The following is a 6,057-nucleotide window of genomic DNA, read 5'->3' as shown; positions in this document are numbered from 1 at the left end:
GGCTACTGACTTCGTCCTTCATTCAGTTATTTTCCTTCCTGTAGCCCTCACAGCAAATGGCATGCTGAAACTGAGACATAAATCTTGGGGCATGTGTTCTCTCACGTGAACTCTTCGCTACAGTGAAGCGATTATGCAGTTTCTGACTGTTTTATGAGATCTCACAAGGCTTCCACTGAGATCAGGTGCCAAACTGACTCTAAAAAACCTTAGACTGGCAAATTCTGAAATGAGCCGCCTTCCCTTTGGCAGGGCCAGAGAGTGTGTTTTGCCCCAGCCCAGCTTGGGTTTAAAATGGAGCTCGGAGGTGTCTTCTGGCCACCAACACTTGTAGATCAGACCAACGGTGCTGTTGCATCCTCTGCGCGTAAACACCATCACCAACTCGGCTACAGCCCTGCGGCCGCTGTCAGCCAGCGCTGCTCTCGCTGGAGGCTGTGCCTGTACCGGCACAAGGGCGAGGGTTGGCGGCAGCAGGCAGCTCCGTCGGGGAACTGCTTGTCTAAAACTAATATTGTTGTTCCTCTTGATGGCTTGGTTTTAACCTGTTGGAGCGGGTCCAGAGGAGGCCATGAAAATGATTGGGGGTGGAACAGCTCTCCTATGAGGAAAGGTTGAGAAAGTTGGGGTGGTTCAGCCTGGAGAAGAGAAGGCTCCGGGAAGACCTTACTGTGGCCTTTCAGTACTTGAAGGGTGCTTGTAAGAAAGATGGGGACAGAGTTTTTAGAGGGCCTGTTGCGACAGGACAAGGGGGAATGGTTTTAAGCTAAAAGAGGGGAGATTTAGACTAGATGTAAGGAAGAAATTGCTTACTCTGAGGGTGGTGAGACACTGGCACATGTTGCCCAGAGAGGTGGTCGATGCCCCATCCCTGGGAACATTCCAGGTCAGGTTGGACGGGGCTCTGAGCAACCTGATCTGGTTGAAGATGTCCCTGCCCATGGCAGGGGCTTGGACGAGATGACCTTTAAAGGTCCCTTCCCACCCAAAGCATTCTGTGATCCTATGATAGCCTGGATCCCTTCCCTGCCCACGTCCCTGATAACAGCGTGGATGCTTTTTGCCATGGTTGAGGAGTGTTTCTGGTTAGCAGCGCTGGTTTAAACAAATATTCCTGTTACTTAAACCTAGTCTTTGCCAATGCCTGAAACGTAAATGTAAGACTTGTGGGAACTACAGGAACTTATTGGTATAGTTGGACGACATCAAGATACTCTGAGAAAATGCCTTTGGAAACTCCCCACAGGCAATGACCAATGAAGTAAAAAAAAAAAAAAAAAACCACAACTGTTTGAGTTTCCAGTGAAATTCCGCTAAATTCTTGGGGTTTGAGTGAAAGTCCTGGCAGGCAGGAGGAAAAAAAAAAAACCAAAGCCCAACATAAACACCTCATACACAACCCGGGGGCCTCCTCTGCTGCTGTACACCGGTGTTTCCAAGAGCAAAGCTGCGGTCTAAGGCGTTGCAATGTGGAAAACAGGGATTGCTGAGCTTGCAGAAACAATTCAGATTCTTTTCACGCCAGCTCTCTGCAGCGCCGTGATGAGGGTTTGCTGCAAAGAAAGCCCGTGGCCGCTAGAGGTTACCCTTGCCTGGTCGCCAGCTGCTTTCTCCCTCCATTGCAAATAAATCCATTCCTGCAAGCCGAACGTCCCAGAATTTAGTAAACATTATCAGGCTGAGTACTTTTTTAAAAGAGAAGGGAGTAGAGAAACGGGGTATGAATAGGCTTTCTCCACTTGATTTCCAAAAGTGAGCTTAGCATTAAAGACCATAAATCACAATTTTACAACTCCCTTAAAGACCTTAACCTTAATAACAAAGGTGCTCAGTAGCAGGAAAATGTAACTGATGGATGTTGCGGAGCTGAGCAGTGCAGGCTGCTGGTTTTAAACCTTACAGCTACTTTAAACTATGCGACTGAGGACCTGAAACGAAAATGGTGTGCTTGATTGCATCAAGTAGTGGGAGCTCTTTACCATGCATGGAGGGCTTGATGATGGGAAGGTTATGGTGGTGTCTCACGGGGCTGGTAGTTCATAATGAAGCTGGAGGAGCCTTAACCCCTGAAAAGGAAGACTGTCTTCTGTCTTGCCGCGGTGCTGCGGTATGAGAAGAGCATGGTGCTTGCTAGTTGTGCATTTTTTTCTAGATTTTTTGTGCACAGTCTGTTCTGTAAATGTGACACGGATGGGTTTGTAACCAGATGGGAGATGGGTTGTAACCAGATGATGGCACAAGACTGCTTCTGGCAGCAAACTTAAAGGTTTTCCTGCCTTTTTAAGCACCCCGTTGGGTGTTTCCAGACCTGCCTTGCTACCACTCTTCCCAAGCACCGCTTTGGGTTGCAGAGCCTCTGTGTGAGCAGCTGGGAGGTTCGTGGCTCGACTCCTTGGCCGTGTTCTGGTGTCGTAGTCTGCTTCTGACTCCGTTTTCGAATCACACAACGGGCTGCTCAGTGGAACTGGATGCAGACTTCAGCTGGGCGATGTTTGAGAGCGTTCAGCTCCTGTTTTGCGAACCTGGTGCTGGCTTCTCTTGTGCAAATGTAGATAAGGCGCTAGGACTGTCTACACTGTCCCTGAACCTGGATACACACCTCCCCGTTGCTGACACAGCTTCAGTTCATTGCTGGCTTGGTGAGTCACCTCCCTTTTTGTGCTTAAGTTGTCCTCCAAAGCTAAGGGCTGTGCCCACCATCTGGCAGGGTTTCTGACTGGACTTGTCCTCCTCCTGGTCTCTCGCAGCCGCAAGGGGAAGGAGGCGGCTTTGGAAACCCGTAGGGAAGAGTGCAAGTCCAGGGAGCCAGTGATCGGTGCCTCGTCCTCCCAGCCTGCGTGATGCTGGATCCTCCGTGCCATGAACGACTGGGCGTCCACGCTTTTGACCTGCGAGCGTTGCAGACGGAGCAGTGCCAGCGTTGGCTCCGCCAGCTCAGCAGGGCCAGCCGGCTGCAGCCAGCGCTCTCCCGCTCGCAGTGGCTGGGGCGCAGTCTGTTTCTCTTCCTCAAATGGTCCCCCTCGTGCTGCGAAATCCTGCTTCTTTAAAGCCCGCTGGGTTAACGTGAAGCCCGCTTTTGCCCCCTCGCGTCGTGAAGCTCGCTGCTGTGCTGCAGGGGTTGCCTCAGGCATCCAGTCCCTTTCAAGAACCATTGCACGTGGGCTTCTACATCGCTTGCCTTCTGCAGGGGTCTGAGTATGACGTGCTTTGGTAGACCCATCTTGTTGAGGCTGTGAATTCAAGCCCAACAAAGACCACAAGAACAAGGTTGGTTGTTTGCTATGAATCCTGCAGAGCAACAACTTGCCCAGTTTTGTTCAAAGGAGGTTTAGGACTGAAACTTCACGAGTTGTCACTGTTTGCTGAGCTGGGTAGAGGTGTACATCCAGGCTGGGACTTTGTCCCTTGACCTTTTGCATGCTGAATCACATACGTTCAATGGAGCAGCCCTTAGCAATGAGAGGGCAGCTTCTGCCCACTCAAGCAGCACAAGGCCAGTGGCTACGGCCAGTCTCGCTGAGCTGCGGTGCCCTGCCGCCAGAGTCGTGGCAGCCAGCTGGCGGTAGCTGGCAGGATAGGTACCTCTGCATCAGTCCCTTCTGTCACCTCAGCACCCACAGAAGCTTTGCCACACGCCAGCTGTGTCTCTGCAAGCGACGCAGCCACCCGCTGCCCTTGGAGGACAACGTGTAGAGAGAACCCTTGGGGATGCTGGCACAGGGGAGTCCAGGCTTCCTCGCTGCCTCTGCGGCCAAGGTGCTGCAGGACCTTCCGCATGGCCACAGTCATGCAAATTTAACGGGGGGAGAGGCAGAAAAGTCTCAGAGATGCTGAGTTTCCCCAGGTTTAGCTGCCTGTCTCACGGAACCGGGAAGCAGCCTCCAGTACCGCCTCCCAGAGGGAAGGGCTGCAGCGTGGGTGTAACCCTTGTGGGAGAGTGGAGTCCCCCCCAGTTACCCACCCTTGAGAGAAAGCCAGACAAAACCGATTTCAGCAGTTCCACGGCTCACAGAAATACTTGTTGATATTCTTCCTCTAAGGATCTGCCTAATTTTTACCGATTGTCATAACGTATATGCATAAGTTCATTATGCTTTCTCTTACGCTACAGGAACGTCAGCCGTAGCTCCTGTAGCACTGTGATCTTGCACTTTTCGGGGCAGACAAAAGCAAAGCATTTCTCAGAGTCACAGCTTTGCTTGCAGCCGTGCTGTGGGTTGTGCACCTGGGCTTGTTCCCCACTCAGGAGGGAGCAGTTTAGCTTCAAGGACTGCAGGGCTCTACTCAACCGTAACTCGCAGCATTTCTGAGGGTATGGGTCTTCTTGGACAGCTTCCTTCCCTAATGAGCAATAACATAATCACGTACAGATTTTTGAAATTGCAGAAGTGGAAACCACAGGAGGAATAACTGACTAGCAGAGGAAATTTGATTAACGTGTTCGACACAGCCTTGGGGGTGGAGGTAGAGGTTTCCAAGGAAGAGTCAAAGCACCTCTCTTTCCAGGACGGCTGCCTGCCTTGTGCTCAACCCTCTGACGGTTTTGGAGCTGCCTCTAGCTCAGACTGGCATCTTGGAGAGAATTTCTAGCCTGTATTTGGGAGGGGAGATGTGCTGCTCCTTTGGCTGGTGGGAGCAGATGTCCGCTCGAGCCCGTTCCCGGGGTCAGAGCAAGCTCCAGCTGGTGCCTGCCCCGACTCCGGGGCTGCCCTAAGGAGCTTTTTGCAAAGAGGGTCCAGGGCTCCCAAAAGAAAAGGGAAGGGCAGGCTCTTGGCCCATAAACCGGCATAAACAAGCTCCAAGCAGAAGCCTTTGGCCTGAATTGTGTCTTATGACCTCTGCCGTGATCCATCTCTCGCGCAGCCAGAACCTACTTGCAGGGGCTGGATCTGTTTCCTTGTACACACGGCAAGGGTACGCTCTCATGACCATCCATACTAGCCAGTTCCTGCCCTGCCTTTATGCTGGTTTTTCGAGGGAAAGGATGTTTTTAAGGGCTTAATGTTTAATCTGCACCATACTAACCAGAAGAACTCGCAGAGGCTGAGCGAGGCTGGGAGCTGGCTGCACAAGGTCCTCCTCCTTTCCAGGGTTCGTGTGCCTCCAGCCTGGGAGGTTTTCAGAAGCGCAGGGCTGTGACATCCAGTGCTTGCTGGGGCTGGGGAAAGGCACGTGACGAACAACCGCCCCCAGGACAAAGGAGTTGTGCTGCGAGCACGGGAAAGAGGGAGAATTAGAAAGTTTTGAATTTCTGGGCAGCGTTTTTGCAGAAACGTGCTGCTCTCAGCAAAGCAGGAGCAAACGTGTTCGGCAGCAAACCCTCCGAGGCCCTGGGCACTGCCGCAGCAACGCCTTTCGCCCCTGGTCATGCCAAGGCCGTGGGACCAGCTCTGTCCCTCCTGCCATCGTGGGCTCTTAGACCGTGGGACGGCACGGTCTCCCCTCCCCCAGGGCTGCGTGGCTGGGCATCGTCCAGCAGGTCCCACCTGAAACCCGGAGCCAGCCGGTGTCCTCCGAGCGACGGCTCTGCCCTGGCCTCAAGCAACCCCCAGTGTTCTCCTGAAGGACCTTATCTCGCACAAACCTTCCCCGCTGCTGCTCGCTCACAGTCGCTGAAACAACCACGGAGGGGATCTGTCCTGAAAGCCCCTGGGGGCCAAAAATGTCCCTGTCCCAACCACAAATGTTTCCGGCAGCCTTTCCTGCAGAGGAGCATGCAGCTGGGCTCAGACCGGCGAGGTCCGGAGCATCGTGCTGCCGTCCCCGTCCAGCCGCCCCGGCGGGGAGCCCCTCGCCCACGTCTCCCGGTGAGTGAATGGTGAAGAGCCGGGTGCCACAGGCTCTGCCGGGGCTGCTCCAGCACTTGGCAGCTTTTCTGCAAGCATGGAAATGGGGAGGGTGAGTAGGGTGCCGGGACAGAGCAATAGCTTGGGTGAGCGTGGTGCCTGTGCATCAGCAAATATTACTAATACGTACGTAGCTGTGGAGGCATTCTTAAATAATGAGCTATTCCTGAGCCCAGGCTGTCCCGTGTGATCCTGACTGTGTCAGCTGATG

The sequence above is a fragment of the Calonectris borealis genome, chromosome 16, assembly GCF_964195595.1.
Source record: "Calonectris borealis chromosome 16, bCalBor7.hap1.2, whole genome shotgun sequence".
NCBI classification, from domain to species: Eukaryota; Metazoa; Chordata; class Aves; order Procellariiformes; family Procellariidae; genus Calonectris; species Calonectris borealis.
The sequence above is the reverse complement of the archived record's forward strand: the minus strand, read 5'-3'. Positions refer to the sequence as shown.